At 53.7% G+C, this 18722-nt stretch overlaps 1 protein-coding gene and 1 pseudogene across 1 annotated transcript in view; both read right to left on the bottom strand.

Moving 5' to 3' along the window:
- Ackr3 (atypical chemokine receptor 3) overlaps positions 1-4254 on the bottom strand; it is a 9879-nt gene extending 5625 nt beyond the window's left edge. The window contains exon 1 of the mRNA XM_004637341.2: positions 4181-4254. The gene's annotated coding sequence lies outside the window, so the exon portion shown is untranslated. The remainder of the gene's footprint in view (positions 1-4180) is intronic.
- Positions 1-9976, bottom strand: part of LOC101578809 — a 12130-nt pseudogene extending 2154 nt beyond the window's left edge.
- Positions 9977-18722: the final 8746 nt, after the last annotated feature.

Raw genomic sequence — 18722 nt, 5'->3', positions numbered from 1 at the left:
CTCAACCAGCAAATCCCACTGCCTATGTCTCATTCATTCTCTGTTTATCTGTTTATTTATTTCGTGGTGCTGGGGATTGAAGCCAGGGTCTCAAGCACGCTGGGCAAGTGCTCTACCTATACTTTTTCATTTTATATTGAGACAGCATCACACAGTATAGCCCAGGCTGACTTCGAACAGAAGATCCTCCTGCCTCAGCCAAGTAGCTGAGGTGACAGCACCCACCAGCACGTGCAGCTCTCTGTACCCTTATGAAATCACAAGTGAATGACTCGATGGTCCACTAAGGCCAGTGACCCCAGCCACAGAGGATCTGTGTATGCCGAAGAGGCTCTTGGGGAGCCTCACTTGTCCGCCTGGCATTTGGGGGCCTCTTCTCAGGGTCTCTGCTCTGGGGCAGGTGAGGATGACCATGCAGGCCCAGCTCCTATGCCCAGTAGCAGCCATCAGGCTAGACAGTCAGGCACAGAAGACCTGTCACCCTGCCAGGCCCTGAAGGTGGTGGAGGGAGTAGCTTCCACTGCAGTGGCCCAGGGGACCTTCCAGGAGAAGGGGATGTCTGGGAATGTTCCAGGATGGTGCTCCCCTAGAGGAGAGCCCCTCAGCTTGGCCTGTCTGTGCAGGAGCCATGGAGGTGGACTGTGGCTGTGGCTCAGGGCTGGTGTGGAGCTGCTGTTGTAGACCCCTGGGGGAGGGCCTGGCTGCTGCTCCAAAACTCAGATAAGATGATCGGCCAGGCCTAGGGTGCTGGGACCAGCTCTGGAGCCAGGGGCTGCTGGCCCTGCTGCCTGTCTGGTCCTGGTTTCCTGCAGCAGCTTCTGCTACCTGTGACCTGTGTCCCACAAGGGAACTTCCTGGAAAGACTCAGGGCTTTCCCAAGGCCACACTGCCCACCTTGCTCCACCACGCGCACCGCTGCATGCCTGGCAAGCAGTCAGGGCAGGTGGGGCTCAGAGGCTGTGGACAGAGCTCTCTGCACCGTCAGCTTCTTCAGGGATCTTGGCTAGCAGCGCCAGGCTCTGGCTCCTTTTGGACAACTAGACAGGACAATCTGTCCACCTCTAAAGAACTGTAAGCAACTTCGTATTGTGAAAGTTTTCGTTGTTTGTTTGTTGTTGTTTAAATACTTCCTGCATTCAGTTTGCTCCAACCCCACCCAGCCAGCCTGGGTGCGAAGCCCAGGGACATATGCTGTGCACCCACTAGGCCGGTTCTCCAGAGCCACTGTCAGGCTAGTGGAGTGGCAAACCACTGCCCTAGTGCTGGGAGAAAGGAAAATGATACCATCTTATTTTATGCATGTTAGGGACACTTTTGAATTATGTGAAAACTTAAAGAATCGTAAGTACACATACAGAGCACAGTCCACACTCCGATTCTGAACGAGGCCACCTATTCCCATGGTCCCAGGACACAGCAGGCGACAGAGAATGCACAGCAGAAACCTGATCTGGCCCATTATGCTCAGGCTGAGCCCAGCAGAGCGGATCCAGGCTCCACACCACAAAGGCGGCTATCCAGGGTGGCCTGGCGAATCAGAGCTTGGTCCCAGTTGCCACCCAGCTTCGGAGCAGGATGGGCAGGGGAAAGCCAGCCGGCCAGCGAGGGGAGCTCTTCACTCTGGTGCACAGTGCGGCCCAGCAGGGTTCCCACGCCAGGCTGCAAAGCTCAGGGCCCTCCCATGAGGCTGAGGGGTGACATCCTCGGAGCTGAACGGACAAGAAGACGAAGAAGCAAAGCTGTCTGGCTGACACAGCCTTCAAACCACCATCTCCCACCCTGCCCAGGGCATCTTATCATCCCTTCGTCCAACAGTGGTCCAAGGCCGTCTAAGACAGATTCAGTCCCATGCACCCTCTGTGTAACAGAACACAGCACTTCCAAGCCTCCTGTGGCCCTGAAGAACTGTCTCTGCTAAATTAGGCAACCCCTGGACGACTTTGGTAACCAAGTGACAGTAGCTGGTTTCAGTGTCTTTTTCCTTTTTTTTTCCATTCCAAATCAGTAGCAGTAACAAAAGCATCAAATATTCCCTGCAGAAAAGCAAGAAGCATTCCAAATCAGGGACACACCTCCCGGTCCTGACCTGTCTCTCCTTCTTTCTCCGGGCTGTCCATTAGAATAGGTGCCAGTGCTGCGCTTTTCTTTTGAGGGCTTTTCAAGCACCTGTCTTGAGACAATCTTTAGCTTCCTTTGAATTAGACCTATACACACTCAATCCAATCAGAAGGCCTCTTGATGCTGTCCCTGTGCTTGAGAGTAAAACTAAATTCGTCAGATGCCTCATTTGAAAGCACAAATGCCTTCGGGCCCCAAATTCCATTCGTGTTCTATAAAATCTCTGCTAAAAATCTGAGGCTCTGAAGTCCTCCGGGCCTCCTCCCTTCTCCTCACTTTTGCAGAGTGCCGGCCAAGGAGCTCCAGTCTGAGGAGCTTCCACCAACTTCTTTCACATCGACTTCAAAACAGGAACTCTCTGCGCAAACCAATCACACAAAAAGCCACTGTTCTAATTAAGTAGGTGAGTGTGTGTGTGTGTGTGTGTGTGTGTGTGTGTGTGTTCCTTTCATCCAGAAGGCCTGTACTTGGCCTACTCTGGGCCTGATTAGCAATCACAATACCTTCTCAACTCTCCAAGGACTGGCTGTTCATATGAGACAAACTCACCTCCAAAGCCCTCACTCAGTTCAGCACATGCTTAAAGTTCTTGGAACTTTAAAAAAAAAAATGATGGCAAAAAAAAAGATGGCCACGATATTTGCTCCCTTAGGGAAAAAAAAATCTGGTGGGCAGCAAAACCCCCCGCACCCGCAGGGTCCACGTATGCCAGGTCCTGCCTCCCCGCCTGCCACTCCGGGTCGCCTCAGCCACGCATTCACGTCTTTATGGCACAGATCGAACAGAGCCACCCTCCGGGAGCCAAGCCCACAAGTGCGCGGGCGCGTCCGGGCAGAGCTCACGCTCCAGGGGCGAAAGACCACCGCTCGCCCGTCCACCTACGACCCTCAGAGAGCCAGCGCAGAAAGCGGCAGCGCGCTTGCCTCTCTAGACGTGCTCCACATTTCCCTGGACTAAATAAAGGGACACAAAGGCTGCGTCTGTGTTTTCAGAGAAAAGAAAGTCACCACCCCGCAGCTCTACAGACTGAAGTTTCAGAGGATGACACAGCCCCAGCCACCTTCAAAGGGCTGTAAACCACGCCAGGAGGAGATTAACTCCTATTTCGGGAAAACTAATTAATCCTGTTGTGAGCCGAAAGAAGAGAAGAGAAAAGAAAAAAGAAGAGAGACAGGGAAGGACCAAGGAGAGAGAGACAGAGCCAGCCAGTCTGACTTTTACAGCTTCTCATTCTCCCTGAAGTTGCAAGTCTTGGCAACCCACCTCCCCCAACCTCACTCCTGCTCCCCGTCACCCTTTGAATCTTCCTGCGTGCTAACCAAACTGAGCACAAGTCTCATCCTACCTAACAGTGCACTTAAGTATACTCAAATTCCACAATATTAGTGCGCTTTTTCCCCCACCAACGGAAGCAGGACCTAAGATTTTCGAAGAGAACAATAAATACTCAAATTAGATTGCCCAGATGCCATCAGGGGCCAGAAAGCTGGGGCTGCACTTAACATTCGCAATTACGGCTTCCCGGCCGGCTCTGGTGATCCCCCAAAGCGCTGATTGCAAATACATTCTGCGTTGAAGGAAAAAAAAAGCGGCTCATTTTGGTTTTTTAATTCGCTTAAAGATGCTTCTGGAGTTTGGCATTTACGATCAATTCTACTAATTTCACAAATAACATGCAAAAGCGGCGCAGGTAAACAGCAGCGCCCAGCGCATCGCTGCGCCAGCTTCGGACAAGCAGGACAGACGGGCCGCGAGTTCCTGCAAAGTTGCCCTACGTTCAGGCAGCCCGGGTCCCCGGAGCCGTTCACACACCCCAGACTTCTACATCCAACAGGCCGCGGAAAAACTGCCCTCCGTGAATGACGGGAAAAGTAGGCTCTGTGCAGCGAGCTTCGGTGAAGCCCCAAAGGGAATCTGCAGAAGCGCCCAGCGGCGCGGGGCGATGCACCCCGCAGCTCTCTCACGCAAAGCTGCGCGCTCACGAGCGCTCGCGCAGAGCCCTCGGCCCGCCGCCCTGGCCCTCCCCCGCCCGGCCCCTGCAGTCGGAGCCCCGCTCCCTCACCTCGGCGTACCACGGTGCAGCTCGCCTTCCCAGCGGCGCGGTCGCGCCCTTAGCCCAGCACGGTTCGGAGCGACTGAGCTCCTGGGCGGCGGACGCGCGTTATATACACTGCAGGAAGTCGCCGCTAGGTGGCAGCCTCGCCACCGTCTTGTCTCTCCTCCCCGGCGCCGCCCTTCCCCCACGCACAGACGGGGGCGCGCGCGCGCTCCCTGGCCAACCCGAAGTCCAGCGCGGCGCGCTCCAGGGAAACCCCAGCCTCCCTTGGTTTGTGCAGTCTAATGAAAACCACGAGGTCTAGACCCCATGGGGGGGGAAATGTCAGCAGAAGAAAAACTACAAGAAGGCCCAGGGCTTTGCAAACTCATCAAATATTTATCTGGTCTCAGGTATATCTTTAGTAATCCCATTAACACCAGGAGTTCCTTTGAACGGGTCTCGCTCCGGGAAAGACTTTGCTCCCAAGACAAATCACCCTGAACTTCTGAACTGCAGAGTGGATTTCTTAAACCTGCGTTTTCTTTCCTAATTCCTGCAAAACAGAAGTGCCTGTCTCGGTATGAGCAATTAATCTGCGCTGCGCCTGACCCACAAACGGGGAGATCATCTTATAATAGAAGCTAGTAGATTTTATTTGAAGACTTTTACTTGCAAATAAAGGTCTTGAGAATCTTTCAAATGCTGCTGGTAGATGTACTCAGGGCCAAGTGTATCTCAGATGATGCTCTCTGGGGTGAGTTTGGCAAACTATTTTGTTTATTTACTTATTATTAAAATCCGCGTGCTCATCTGGAAGCATCTTGCCGAAGGTCTGTTGAACAGGGAATTCCACTTTAAAGTGCACGTGTAATATTCATCCCTATTGTTCCACCTAGGAAAATCATGAAACGTGACCCAAACGGTCCCTTTGCAGCCCCAGCCGTTGACCCCAGCCCTAGCAAACGCCACTCTTCCCTTTGCTGCCGGGCCTTCCTGATGGCAGGACATTTCAAGCGCAGTGCGTGGAGGGAGGCACTGCCTGCGCGCGCACTTTCTCCAGAGCTAAAACTTTTTGCGATTCCTTTATTACAGCGACAGCTGACGGCTACGCGACGAATCAGGCGTGTGGGAGGTCACGGCCTGCGGTGGCTGGAACGCTTGGGATGGGGAAAAGTCTTTGTTAAAAGAAATATTTTGTTTCATAAAAGCTTTGTGTTTTTCTTCAGACCCAGGCGGAAGTGAAAGGCCGCCGGAGAGGTCACCAGCCGGGCCAGCCCCGCAAGCTCCTGGCACTGAGGGCCTCCGCTGCTCGCTGTGCCCAGCAGGGCCCACACCTGAGGGCTTGCTGGAGTTTGTTTCCCGGGGACCAGGAGTCTGAGGCTGGCCAGAGCAGCGAGCTCTGCGCAGAACCTGCCTGGGTCTGGCCGCCTGTTGCGGGCTCCCGTCCCTTTTTGCAAGGTCAGAACACCTGGGGGTCTGAAAGAAGTGCACAACCCCTACAAGCTATATCCACGAGAAAGCTATGATGGGCTGCAGTTGCTCATGTGGAGGAAAGGAAACCCCCACGTAGTCTAACTCATTTCATTCACTGGTTTCTGCAGCCTGCCCTTGTGGGGGGTCATAAAACCCTTGGTAGCCTCCTCACAGAGCCCTTGCCCCACCTGCTCTGCACCGGGGCCTTTGCTGTACCTGGGATCTCCCTGCATCCAGCTCCCAGCCCTGGTCTGCACCCGACCTGCAACCCCCAGCCCTGGCCCTGCCTACACCAGCACCTGGCCTCAGCTGGCATCCAAGTCCTAACCCTAGCCCAGGCTTCCAGGCCTGGCTCTGCCCTTCCCTGCCCCAGCCCGAGCAGGGCTCCCATCCCAGCCGCACCCCCCTCAGGATTCTCTCTCAGGGTCATCCTGCTCCAGCTGACTGCACTCCACTCCCTTCCTTCCAAAATAGGTTACAGGGATGTTGTGGAAAACAGACCCACTGGCTGGGTCAGGACCCCTGGCGTGGGTCTGCTCCCAAGGGGATGGCTGGGGGCCCTGCCCTGGAGCCCTGTGGGTCTGCTAGCTCCTGGGGCCTCCCCACAACCAGGAACCAACACTGGGAAAGAAACAAGCAAATGAGCAGAACGCTCCCTGTGCACAAACAAGTTCCCACTGTCTGAGGACCTAGATGCTTCCTTGAACCTTTCGCAGTGTGTCCCCGCTGCTGGCAGCACTGCATCCGTAAAGCTTTGTCACTGCTGAGATCCAGGTGCGTACTGTCTAGTGTTGATGGGAAGATGTCTGGGTCACACCAGGACCCTGAGAAGGCAGAACAGGACCTGTCCCCAGAGCTGGGTCTCAGCCCACTCAGAATGTCCAGTTCCCAGATGCACTGGCCCTGTGTGCCCTATGGGACGGTGTGAGGAGACTTCTGGCCGCTTTCCTCCGGGCCCATGCACCCACCTAGTACCCCTGGTACTCATGTATGGCTCCTCCTGCAGGCAGCAGGACCCAGAATACAGCTGCTGGTAACTCGGTGTGGCTCCAGGACGCTTGGCTGTGTGCTGGCCTGGGGACAGGAAAGCACCTGGTCCCAGAGGTCCAGTCCTGGGAGGAAGCCTTGTGGGCCAGTTGCACAGGATGCCAGGAGTCCCCACAGCTGGACCTCAGGTGTCCCTGAATGATGGCAACCCCCAGCCCCTTCTGGGGAAGTGGCCAAGACGTGAGGCAGGGGCCCTATGCTGAGGGACAGGGCTCACGGCCTGGGGCTCTATGCAGGCAAACCCGGCCTGGAGCCTCGCTTGCATTTGGCGCTTCTCAGACAGCTCGGCTCTTCTGAGCATTTGCTTGCTGTCTTCCTCCCATTCTCACTGGGTGTCTACTAGGACAAGGTGAGAGTGTGTATGAACAGCACCCCAGAAGGACCCAGGATGGCCCTTGTCCCTTTCCCTTTTCACATATCCAGCTCATGGCCCAAGCTCTTTGGTGGAACACTGCGGACTACACCCCGGGAGTTGCAGCACTTTATGAAGTCTGGTGTGGTCCAGGAGGCTTTGTAATCCCAGCGGGAGCACAGCTGAATGTGAGCCTCCCCAGCCAGCCACGTCGCTGGCCCACCCACGGGCTGTCACATCACCCTCATGCAGCCTCAACAGGCATCACTCTTTTTTTCCCACTTTGTCAGGAGGACATGAAGGCCCAGAGAGTAGGTCATCAATCCAAGGAGGGCTGAGTGTTTGCCTGCGGCTTGGCCTGGCTTCGCAGCACATGCTCCTGTCTGGCCGTAGCACGGGGAAGCACAAAGAGAAAAAGAAATTGTCTGGCCCTGGGAGAGTAGCTCAGTGGTAGAGCACTTGCCTAGCAGGCTTAAGGCTTTGGGCTCTGTGCCAAGCTCACACACACGTGCACACACACACACACACACACACACACACACACACACCCCTGCATTGCACACCTTAGCTTGTAAAGAAGAACAGGTCCAAAGTAAATATTCTAGGAAAACACAAAATGCCCACGTTGAAAACGTTCAACCTTCTCCACCCAGACGGCCATTCAGATGGTGGATGCATGTGGGCTAAGGTGCCCAGCCTCCGCAGTCACTAGCAAAATACAGGTCCTGGTGCCAGACCCCTGCAGCCCTCCACAAAGGTGGAAGTGCTCTGAATGTCAGCAACGAAGGAAAACAGAGGACACTCCTGGACACTGGGGCTCCTCAAGCTGTGTGTGATAAAAGACAACCTTTGCTTTTTCTTTTTGAATTCCCAGTTCATTAGGCCCAAAGCGTGGCTTCCCTGCATCGGCCTCACTGAAGCCCCGACCATGTAACAAATCGTGGCTAGCTCATACCTCACACCTCGAACTGCCCTACCTGCCAGCGGAGGCGTGAGCCCACTTGGGGAGCACAGAGATCGCTCATTTAATGGCTCACCTCTCCAGGGCTGCATGGACTCATGTCCTGCCTCTCTTTTGTACAGGTCTACACACTTGCTTCCAGAGCCCCTTGTCTTTGCATCCTGTTTATGCAGCATGGTCATTTTTGCTGGCTGTGCTGCCCAGCACAGTACTGTAGTTTTACGCTCTGTTAGATATTACAGTACTACACGTAAGAGTTAAGAAAGCAAAAGCAAAGTCAGCAGGCTGGACTCACCTTTGACCACCCTTGTTCTGAATATTGTAATTTATGTGCTATAGACAGTTCTTCACTTAGCAACTGATTCAATTAACAGTGCAGTCGCAGAAACGGATCTCAGGTCTTCCGCTAGGAATGTCTTACTATGCTCAGCATGCACCTACCCTGGGACCCAGATATGTCACTGCAAGGTGAAATTACAAAACTTATAGGCACACACACTGTACCTAAAGGAATATTCCAAAATATCTACAGCAGGGATATTTATAACAGCCTCCAATTTTTTTTTATTTCTTCATTCTGCTATTTGAATGTATGAATTTGAGATAATCCATAAAGACTCAGAGGCACCATGTTTAGTGGTGAAAATTGTAAGATTCAGAAGAAAGCAAGGATACCCATCCACATCAACTCCTTTCAGCCCTGGAAGCCGCAGCTAACACTATGTGCAAGAAGAGAGAAAAGCCACACAAGTAGACTAGCAATGCATGAGACCACTTCTTTTTTTTCCAAGCTGGCTGGATCCAGTCTCCTTATTGTCAAGGTCCCCATCCTTTACTACCCTCCCAAGCCTATAGAAAACCCCCGAGCCTAGGAACGTCCGGGGGAGGGGAGGCAGAATGTGAGGGACCCCCTGTGCTCTGCCCCCTGGGCTGGACAGTGCAGACAGGGAGGGTGCATGGGGGAAAGGTAGCCAATAACTCCACCTGCAGAAGACGTGGCTCCGGCCTGGGAGGCCTGGGGGCCAGGAGTGCCTGCTGCCAGTCTTCCTTTGGTACTTGCTACAAGTTGGCATCCAGGGGATGGGTGCCTACCTTAGACAATGATGTCCTTTTTCCCTTTGGTGGCCAGTGCTCCTGCCAGGCTGCTTACTGCGGGCCCCATCCTCTGCATCTGTGTCCTGGCTGAGCTCCAGCTCTTCCCTACTATGCATCAGCAGCCCCTCCTCCTCACCATCATCTTGAGCCTGGGGTTCTTCCCGGGAGGTGCCTGCCTTGGGTGTGTCTTCTGGGGGTGGGGGTGGCCTACTGGTGTGCTGTCACCACCACTACCGCCACTGCCACCACCACCACTGCTGTCATCACCTTTCTTCTTGCCATCTGGGTCGGCCTTTTGGTCCTCAGCAATCTGATCCAAGCGGCCCATGAGAGCATCATAGTCAGACTTGAACTGGGTCAGCTCTGTCTCGATGCTCTGCAGCTCACTAACCCTTAACTTGATCTTGGCTGAGCAAGCAGTCATGCCTGCGGGATGGGCAAAGAGCTTGACAGGGATGGGAGTTTTGACATGACAGACCAAAGGGACTGACATGGGGTCGTTTCACAGGAACTGCCCTGGGCACTGGCACTGGTGACAGGCGACCTCCGTAGTCAAAGAGCCGGTGTATGGCAGATGATGCTCTCTTCAGCCCTCTGGCTCTGCTGGGCTTGGGTTCTCCAGCCATGTGATGTCCAGGGTCTGCTCAGCCAGCACCTGTCCATCCTCTCCCAGCACAGCTGCCTGGGCGTGGCGCTCATTAGAGTACTGAGCAGAGACATATCCTTGTGCACATAACAGCTGGCCACACGGCCAGATTTGGAAAAGATGGTCTCCACATCTTATTTCCTCACCACTGCTGTGTTTAGGTTTCCAATGAAGGCTCAAGGATTGATGAATCAATTTGGGATCACTCTGGCTAGTTACACTGCTTGTCTGGATCTTCAAGGACATGGTGCCACCAGTACCAAGGCTGAGCTTTGCCAGCTATTTCTTCCTTTGACTTATAGGGTCAGCAGCAACTGCCTATGAACAGGGCCGAAAGGTCTGGTGGAAGCCACAGGCGCAGGAGGCAGCGCGGCAGCCCTCAGGCGGAAGAGCAAGAGGGGTAAGGAGGTGGCCCAGCCATGGCTTGAGAAGGCTGTCCACAGGTGCGAGTGGCTACCACCCCCTCAGCTCTTCTCAGCTTTGTGCCCCATGCTCATGCAGCCCACCTTCCCGGCTTCACTGATCAGCCCACTTTTATTAGCAGTTGACAGTTCCATATGCAGAAAATCCTGATGGATCGACACCACTCCTTCAAGAAATAGTGAATTTGGAAAGGTCACAGAATACAAAGTCAAGGTGTAGACAGCTACATTAGGTAGATGTGTTCTAGGCAGTCAGACAGGGCGAGGCCTGATTTGAAGAAGCCAGTGTAGAAGATGCGAAAACGAGACCACGTGGTTTTCATTATTGCTGACTAGGCACAAGGTGGATGCCAGGGCTCTGGAGCTTCATCAAGTTGCTTGACAGAAATTGTGTTCCCGTCGATTAGTGAGCCCCAGGCCCCCACACCTCTGACAACCATCATTCTGTAGTGTGTGCCTGGCATGAGCGACACCACCTGTGCTTCTGGGACAGGGTGACTTCACTTACCACTGGGCCTTCAAGGCTCATCCACCTGCTGGTGAATACGGCAGGGTTTTCTTCTTTTGTGGGACAGGGTAAAATGCCACTGGACACACACAGCACACTTTTTCTTTTCTTCTATACTTTCTGTCGTGTGTGTGTGTGTGTGTGTGTGTGTGTGTGTTACTAGGAATGAAGACAGAGCCCAGGGCTGTTGCATTGCAGAGCCACATCCTAAGCCCTTTTCTTTTCTTTTCTGTTTTTTTGAGACGAGTCCCATCCAGTCCCCAGGCTGCGTGGTCTGGGTTAACTTGTGGCCGTCTTGCCTGAGCCCAAAGGGACACTGGGATTGCAGGTGTGCTCTGCCTGGTCTGGCTCACACTGTACTTTCTGTGCCCAGGCACCTGTCAAAGGGCATCTTGTTTGCCTCTCAATCTTGGCCAGAGTAAACAGCACCACTGTGAGCTACAAGAGTTCATAACTCCTCAGAATCCTGATCTCCAATTTTTCAGATACACACCCAGAGCTAAAACCATAAAACTGCTAGGACGGAGCACAGGGGAACATTTCGCGTCGGCGATCTCGGCTGTGATGGGTACAATACCAGAAGCACAGGCAACGGAACCAGCGAGGGAGTGGGCACCAGACTGCAAGCTGCAGCACAGCAAAGGGAAGAAGCCACCGAGTAAAACAGGCAACCTGTGGGTGGAAGAAGCGTGTGCATGCCGTACGTCTGACACAAGACACATCTCCAGGTCAGTAGCTAAAAGCCATCCCGGCTTCATGATGCCAAGCACTTGAACAGACCTTTCTCCAGACAGAACGCACAAGCAGCCCGTGGGCACCTGGGAGAGCAAAACCAGACTCCCGATTGATGGCTTCCAGTCCCTTCACCCAGGAAACACAAATCAAAGCCTCAATGAAGTAACGCCTCACACCTGTCAGCAAGGCCACTCTCAAAACAGAAGTCGGAAGTGCTGTTCTGCCAGGTGACTCAACATGCTGGCTCTCCCGATGAACTTGGCTGTTCTCACCAGAGGAGGAGGAGCTCGGCGCCATCGTAGCTGAGGATGGCCACGGGTCATTTTGGGGAAGCTCTTGTCCCCTTGTGCATCGCTTCTGGGCTCTGGAGGGGAATGTTGCACTGCTCAGCCCCATGAAGAGCCTGTCATGCTGGCTTTCCTGATGAGAACTCGGCTTTCCTCTTGACTAGAGGAGCTTGGGACCTCACCATTGCTCAGGTGGCTGTGGTACTTGCGGGGGAGCCCTGGTTCTTATTCTGAGCGTCACTTCCTGGCTCCAGTGCAGACCCCTCAGCCTGCTGCATGGATCCTTCATCCCACTGGCACAGACTTTTGTTGGGCCTTCCCAGCACAGATCCGTGAGGCAGGCCTGTGTGAGACATTGCCATGGGCTCTTGGCCTCCAGCTGGACTTGTGGGGGGCAGTGCCATGGGCTCCAGGTCTTCAGCTGGACTCGTGCAGGATATTAGGATCCAGGCTCTCTGCTGGATTCTTTGGTCTTTAGGGTGTGGACAGATTTCTTGAATTCTTTGTATATGATTTTTTTGGGTGATTTATTATAAAATAATCTCATAAAATTTGCCCTATGTTGTATTGTTTCCCCTACAAAAACCCCAAAACACAACTAGTTTAAGCAAAAAAGAGGAACTTTTTGGCTTAAGTAGCCATGCCAACACAAAGAGGGGCCAGGAGCCGGCGTAGGGCAGCAGACTCAGGGCCCCTCAGGACAGGCTACGAGTCGATATCCTGCACTGCCCCTTCCACTGAGATGCTTCCACGCCCTCCCTACTTAGCCCCCATCATGGGTGTATCCCTGTGGCTGGCATCAGGCTGGAGAGAGCACGTCATCAGGCTCAGCCCTTCCATCACCAGGCATGAGAAGAGGCTCCTTTCCTGGCCCAGACTGAGAGGTCCACTTCTGGCATCAATCGGAAGTCACCCCTTCCATCGGTCCCCACAGCCAGTTTTCTATGACATGGCAGCCAGATGAAGTGGGCCTATTCTTCTTCCCCCTGAAGACACTTACAGCACAATCAATGTGTCATGCCCCACTTGAGAAGAGACTCACCCTGGAGCACTGCCCTGGTTCCTATGCCTGGTCGGGTAGAAAGACTGGGTTATTGAGATGAAATACGGGACAGAGGGGCTGGGGACAGGCTGCTGGCTGGGAGACAACAAAGCACATGATCTGTAGGACCAGAGTCGAGCCAGGTAAGCTGCTCTGGAACAGAGGAAGCTGCCTGTGGCTTCTGCCATGCGGCCTGAAGCAATTTGGCAATCACTCAGCTGGGGTGGATGTGGATTCAAACAGAGAGAGAGAGAGAGAGAGAGAGAGAGAGAGAGAGAGAGAGAGAGACAGAGACAGACAGAGAGACAGAGAGACAGAGAGACAGAGACAGAAAGAGAGTAATAAAGGGCTATCAGGACCTTTGAGGTCCTTGCTAATCTAACTTTCCATGAAACCTAGAGATATTTATTATTTTATTCATTCTTAGCTACAGGTGCACCCCTTCTGCTTAGTTTGTAAAAAAAAAATCAATGTGAACTCTTGAAATATTTTTACTTTGCTGGTGATGTAACGGGGCTTGTCATGACTAGGTACCGGGGCAGAGTTAGCCCTAGGGGCTCCTGCCCTCTTGCAGCTTCTCTGGCATGGCTTTGTGGCAAATGTCTCAGGAAAGACACTTTCTGCACCCTAGGGGATGGTTCTTGCCACCAGGAAGCTGTGACCCTGCACTGTACAGTGACCAGTGCCAGCCCTGGGCAGGGTTCCTTCTCTGTGCCCTGTGTCACCCTGGGTCCTGGCTGTTCCATGTCTTATATCCTGTGGAAACCAGGCCCTTGAGCATGCTGGGGAAATTCTCTGCCCCTGAGCTACATCCTAGGCCCAAAAAGCTTCTAGCAGACCTAAAACATTCCTCTATGGAGCAACAAAAAGCCAGGGGCTGCTGTGACTTCTTCAGAAGTGGCGAAGCTGAGAGTTCCTGAACTTCACCATGCACCTTCTGCTTGGATGGGTGTGGTCACTGTCCTCATGCCTCTTTGGAGGCCACATGCTCTGTGTCACCCAGCTCTGACCACACACAAATCAGTGAGTGGCATGCCTTTGTAAGCAAAGTCTCAAAGCATCCCATTCTCACTGAGTCATCTGAGGCCATCAGCATTTTCTAGGTGAGCACTTTCTTTCCAAATAAAATACTGCCACACACACACCCCACAAGAGGGAATGGATTTGGCTCCCTGTGGCTTATAGGATCACTGCTGTGTGGAGAATCAAACACCGTGGCAGGGAGAAGGCCAGGAGCACGCGCACCCCAACCCTAAAGGCGGTACTGTCTGGGGAGCTGGCACTATGCTGATACCATCCCTTGGCTCTGGTTTTATTAATTTTCTTAAATTTTCCCCATGCTCAGTAGAAACAAATTACATGAGCTGGAGACAGATGAGAGAACATCTGTCCCCTCTTGCCTCCCCCCAAGGACACACTGCAAGTCCCCTGGCTAGTGACCTCTCGGGGAGGTCCCCTCCCTTTGCAGTCTCCCTTTAGGATCTCACAAAGCACATTTCCATCCCTAAAGAACGTCCCCATTCTGCCTTGCAAAGTTCCTCAAGCCTCCCCCTGCACAAATGTCCAAACTCTGGGTCAGGGTATTAGACTGCTGCACAGGGCAGAGCCCGGATTTCAATTACTACAATGCAGATAGAAAGAAAAGAAGAGGCAAAGCCAGAGTGCAAATGAGGGTGGTGTGCCTGGGCTGGGCGGGATCTGCCCAGATTGTGTAGAGCTGTCTTGGAGTCCCAGGGGGCCCAGTGCCCTCTGGTCATGCGTAAGGGGTCCCAGCTGCAACAGCAGAGAGTGAAGGATGGAGCACAAGATCAAGGTCTTGGTGGCCTGGGTGACACCCGCAGGACAGGCATTACCCTCAGCAGCCCTGGCACATCTGCAACTGTAGAAGATTCAGGGCACAGAGGCCTGGGCATCAGTTGCTCCCAGCTTCGCCTTTCCAAGAGGCCATGCACACCTGGAGGCCGATGGCAGGGGACCCTGTGAGGCCAGACCGCCCACAGTGTCCCAGCACTGCAGTGCCCAGGCGCAGCTGCTGTGTCACAGACCCTGCTTTCCGAGTTCACCCTGGGGCTGCAGGCTGGCCTTGGGGAATCCCCTTCCAGCTCAGAGTCCCCAGTGGGGTTCCCCGAGGCAGGAGCAAGGCTCTTGCAATGGCCAGGCAGGACAGAATGGGTCCAGAAGGCAGGAGGAGTCAGCTCCGGCGGGATCACGTGCAGGGTCTTGCGTGCCAGCTGGCGGACAGGTGTGGGCAGCATGGTGGTCAGCCACCCTCAGCCTCAGGGGAGAGGTGAGTCACTTTCAGTGTCACAGGAGGCAGGGCACTTGGAATAAGGAGACCCCATAGAGAGGAGAGACTGCCTCTTAACAAGGATCTCTGTGCAAGGCTTAGTAATAAGAGCTGGATGGAGCCGGGTGTGGTGGCACCTGCATGCAGGCCCAGCACTCTGGGAGGCTGAAGCAAGAGTTCAAGGGCATGTGTATGTCTGCTGGCAGAAGAATGCCTGCCCTTCCAGGGCCCCTGGACTGCAAGGAAGGGCAGGCTCACAGGCGGGTGTCATTGTCTTTTGTGCTGTGTCAGTCACTTTCCAGTTGCTGAGACATATTACCCTAAACTTAAAGGACAGAACGTGGGCTTTGCTCACATTTCAGGAAGCTTGGTCCTGGTGTGGTCAGCGGCAAGGTGGGAGGGTCTGGCAGGGAACACCTACTCATGCTGTAGTGTCCAGGATGCAGAGAAGAGGAGGAGCCGGGGGCAGGGGGGAGGAGACACACCCTTCCTGGCCATGCTGAGTGACCTGCCTTTTCTGGCCAGATCCCACCTCCTAATACCAACCCAGTCCCCCCTGTGAGCACAGGAGGAGGAGATGTGAGGGGGAACACCCAGATACAATGCATAGCAACTGCATAGACAAGCCAGAAAGGGCCAGCCCGCTCATGACCACAGGGACAGAAAAGAACAGGGTCTCAGCCTCATGGCTGAGGCTTGGCTGCTAGCAGCAGAGCAGGAGCACCACCTTAGCATGCCTTAGGAGCTCCTGTTAGACTGGCCAGTGGGCACCTGGGGCTTAGTGCCCTGGCAATGCTGCAGGCTTTGCCCACAGTCGTCCTTGTAAATGGTGACATCAGGAGCACTGGAGAGGTGGGAAGGTCCTGCATCCCATGGGGAAACTGACAATTCATGGATTCTATCTGCCCTTTCAACTCCTGGGAGTTGAGGGATCAAGATGCAACTCACAGCCATGTGGACCACACACATCAACTGTACTGCCATGATGCACTGGGCACCTTCTCTATTTGCACCTGCCACAGCTTTGAGGTTATACTGTTGGTGGCCTGGCCTTCCAGCTGCTGCGTGGGTTGGGTGGCCTGTGGGCCAAGCACAAAACTCCCACCACCAGCTCTGACCCCCTGCTGTTCTCATGCTCAGAGGTGCAGCTGGGGCAGAAGAGTCACCATCTCTGTAACGTAGCAGATAACTAAACTTCTTAGAAATCCACTGGCAAGAGAATGCTAAGGGCCCTGGACCACCAGTTGGCCCAGATGCCTTGCGGAGGGAGCTCTTTTGCGAGATTGACACAGGAGCACACCTTGTGCGTGGGTCAAAAGGCCACGATTGTCTCACAGGCTGGGCAGGCCTCAGGTCCAGTGCTCAAAGGAACCTGAAGCAGCCCTGTTAGAGGACAGCAGGAAGGGCCACAGAACAGGTGGGGGCCTTGCGCCCACCGTGGTGGAGCCTCCTCTTTCTGCGCCTGACAGCCTGTCCTGAAGGATCAGAGGATGAGGCCTGAACACAGAGCTTCAGGGCAGAGCTGGGGCAGGGAGCATGCCGGAGGGGGGCAGACAAGCAGGCGCTGCCACATCCCTGTGCTTACAGCTGATCTGAAGTGGAATGGAGGAGGTGATGCTAGTCCTGGGAAGCTGCTGCAAATAGAGTAACCTTAGCAGAGAAGAGTGATGGCACAGAGACCTTAACAGACCAGAAGACTGCAGACTCAGACCAAAAACCCTACTCGTGGGTAGCAAGCGACAATTAAGCCACTTCTAGTGGCAGGCTTCAGGTCAGAGCCCAGCTCTTAGTCCACATGTGCCCTGCTCACTACTTCACTGGCCACTTCTATCCATGCTACTTTCCCAGATGCCACATACTTGTCTGAGCCACAGTTTTGGTAAAACCCATACACTCACTTGAGCCAAAATGAGAGGAAACAGCAATCATCGGAGGGCATCTTTGAGCGGGGCAAAGACCCCGTGAGGAGACATCAGAAGATGTTAAGGTCCTAACAAAAGGAAAGGCCCATTTAGGAGAGTCCTGCTCCAATTATGAACTTGTGGCAACAGATACTTCACTTTCTCCAACCCTGATTCATGTAATGTATGGCAATCGGCTACCCTGGGAAGCCACCAAGCCTCTAAGACAGCTCTGTCACACAGAGACTAAGTATCCTGCATTAAATGATGAGCCTTTGGAGTTTCTCAAAAGGAGAAACTGTGAATGCACAGAACAAATCAGTCATGGAAGGACCCTAGCTCATCCGCAGGAAGGGAGCCTCCTTCCTAGTGGCTGACCGCAGAGCTGACGCCAACAAGCCCCTTGCTGTTGGGGACTTCCTCCCTGCCATCAAGGATGTTTGCTGTGAGCTTTTGGGAGAAGCACTTGTTGTGGTGAGTGTTTCTCTCCAGGGTATCGTCTACCTGGACAGATGGATGAGATGGCAGGGGAGGTGTAGGCACAATCATTAGGTTAATGAGTGGCCACGTTACGCAACCCAGGTCTGTGAGAGTGCGGATATTGATCATGAGGCCACAATGCTTGTTCCTGTGCCATGTATTTTTCAAGAGGAAGCGTGTGAGGATGTGTGTGTGCACTTTCGTTGCCAAGGGATACCGCAGCTGCAGAACTCAAGCACTGAAATGATTCCGGATCAGGAAAACTGACCGGGTCATGCTGGGTCAGTTCATGCTCAGCCGAGGAGGCTGCGAGGTGGGACAGCTTCCCAGTTTCATGGCTGCAGCTGAAGCAGATGCTTGTGAATGTGAGTCTGCATACCATGTCATCCGTGCAGAAAGGCTGCCACCTGAGCCTGACAACAATCGCAGGATGTGATCAGAGTGATCTCCCACGTTAAGAGCTTGCCCTTAGCTCACGTGTACCTGTACAGCTGTGGAAGGAGATGGACGCAGAGCACACACAGCTTATACAGAGGTGTGAGCTAGCTTCCCTCAAGCCAATAACTGGCCAGAGATTTTGAGCTACAAGGACAGCTTCAGAGAGTCCTTTGAAATACAGCCATCACTGACAACACACGTCAGTGACACAGAATGGGCTGAAAAACTTGCACACCAATATGACATGTTCAACCTGCTCAGTGAACTCAATCTGTCACCTCCAGCCAGCAGACAAAGGGGATGCATTCAAAGCCAAACTGGAACCACAGGAGTGACAAGCGCACATTGGGATTTATGACAAGCTTTAAGCATTAGTAGAGGTGCTGGAAGACGCTGGGCCAGGGCCTGCCTTCTCCCAGCTGGTGCATGACTGCATGTCTCAGCTCTTGAGAGAATTCATCCATTCCTCCCCAACCTCAGAGATCCCCAGACTAAAGGAAAGAGTCCCCGAGTCATTTGTGAATAAGCCAGATGAGCAGACTTGTCTTTGCTAGAAGAGGCTGGACTGCATGAGATCATCAATGCTGCTGGCTTAGAAGTATTTTTGAGACAACCTCAAATCTTCAGATGTTCTGGATTAGGGTGAAATGTCCTGAGATTGCCCCCAAAGCACTGAGAAGCCTGCCACCCTCTCCAGCATCCTATTGTTATGAAGCAAGTTTCCTACAGGGGCAGCAGCCACGATGACCTTATGGAGTAGACTGGGTAGGCAAGCGCTTTGGTTGTCACTGGCTCCACCACCCTGGGATGGGACGGTCTAGCTGCAGGACAGCAGGCTCAGGGCTCCCGCTGATTCTGCACTAGAGTGAGCTGTATAGTTATTGTGTGGTAA

Source organism: Octodon degus, unplaced genomic scaffold (assembly GCF_000260255.1).
Source record: "Octodon degus isolate 3935 unplaced genomic scaffold, OctDeg1.0 scaffold00089, whole genome shotgun sequence".
Classification (NCBI taxonomy): domain Eukaryota; kingdom Metazoa; phylum Chordata; class Mammalia; order Rodentia; family Octodontidae; genus Octodon; species Octodon degus.
This window is presented reverse-complemented; position numbering and strand designations above follow the sequence as displayed.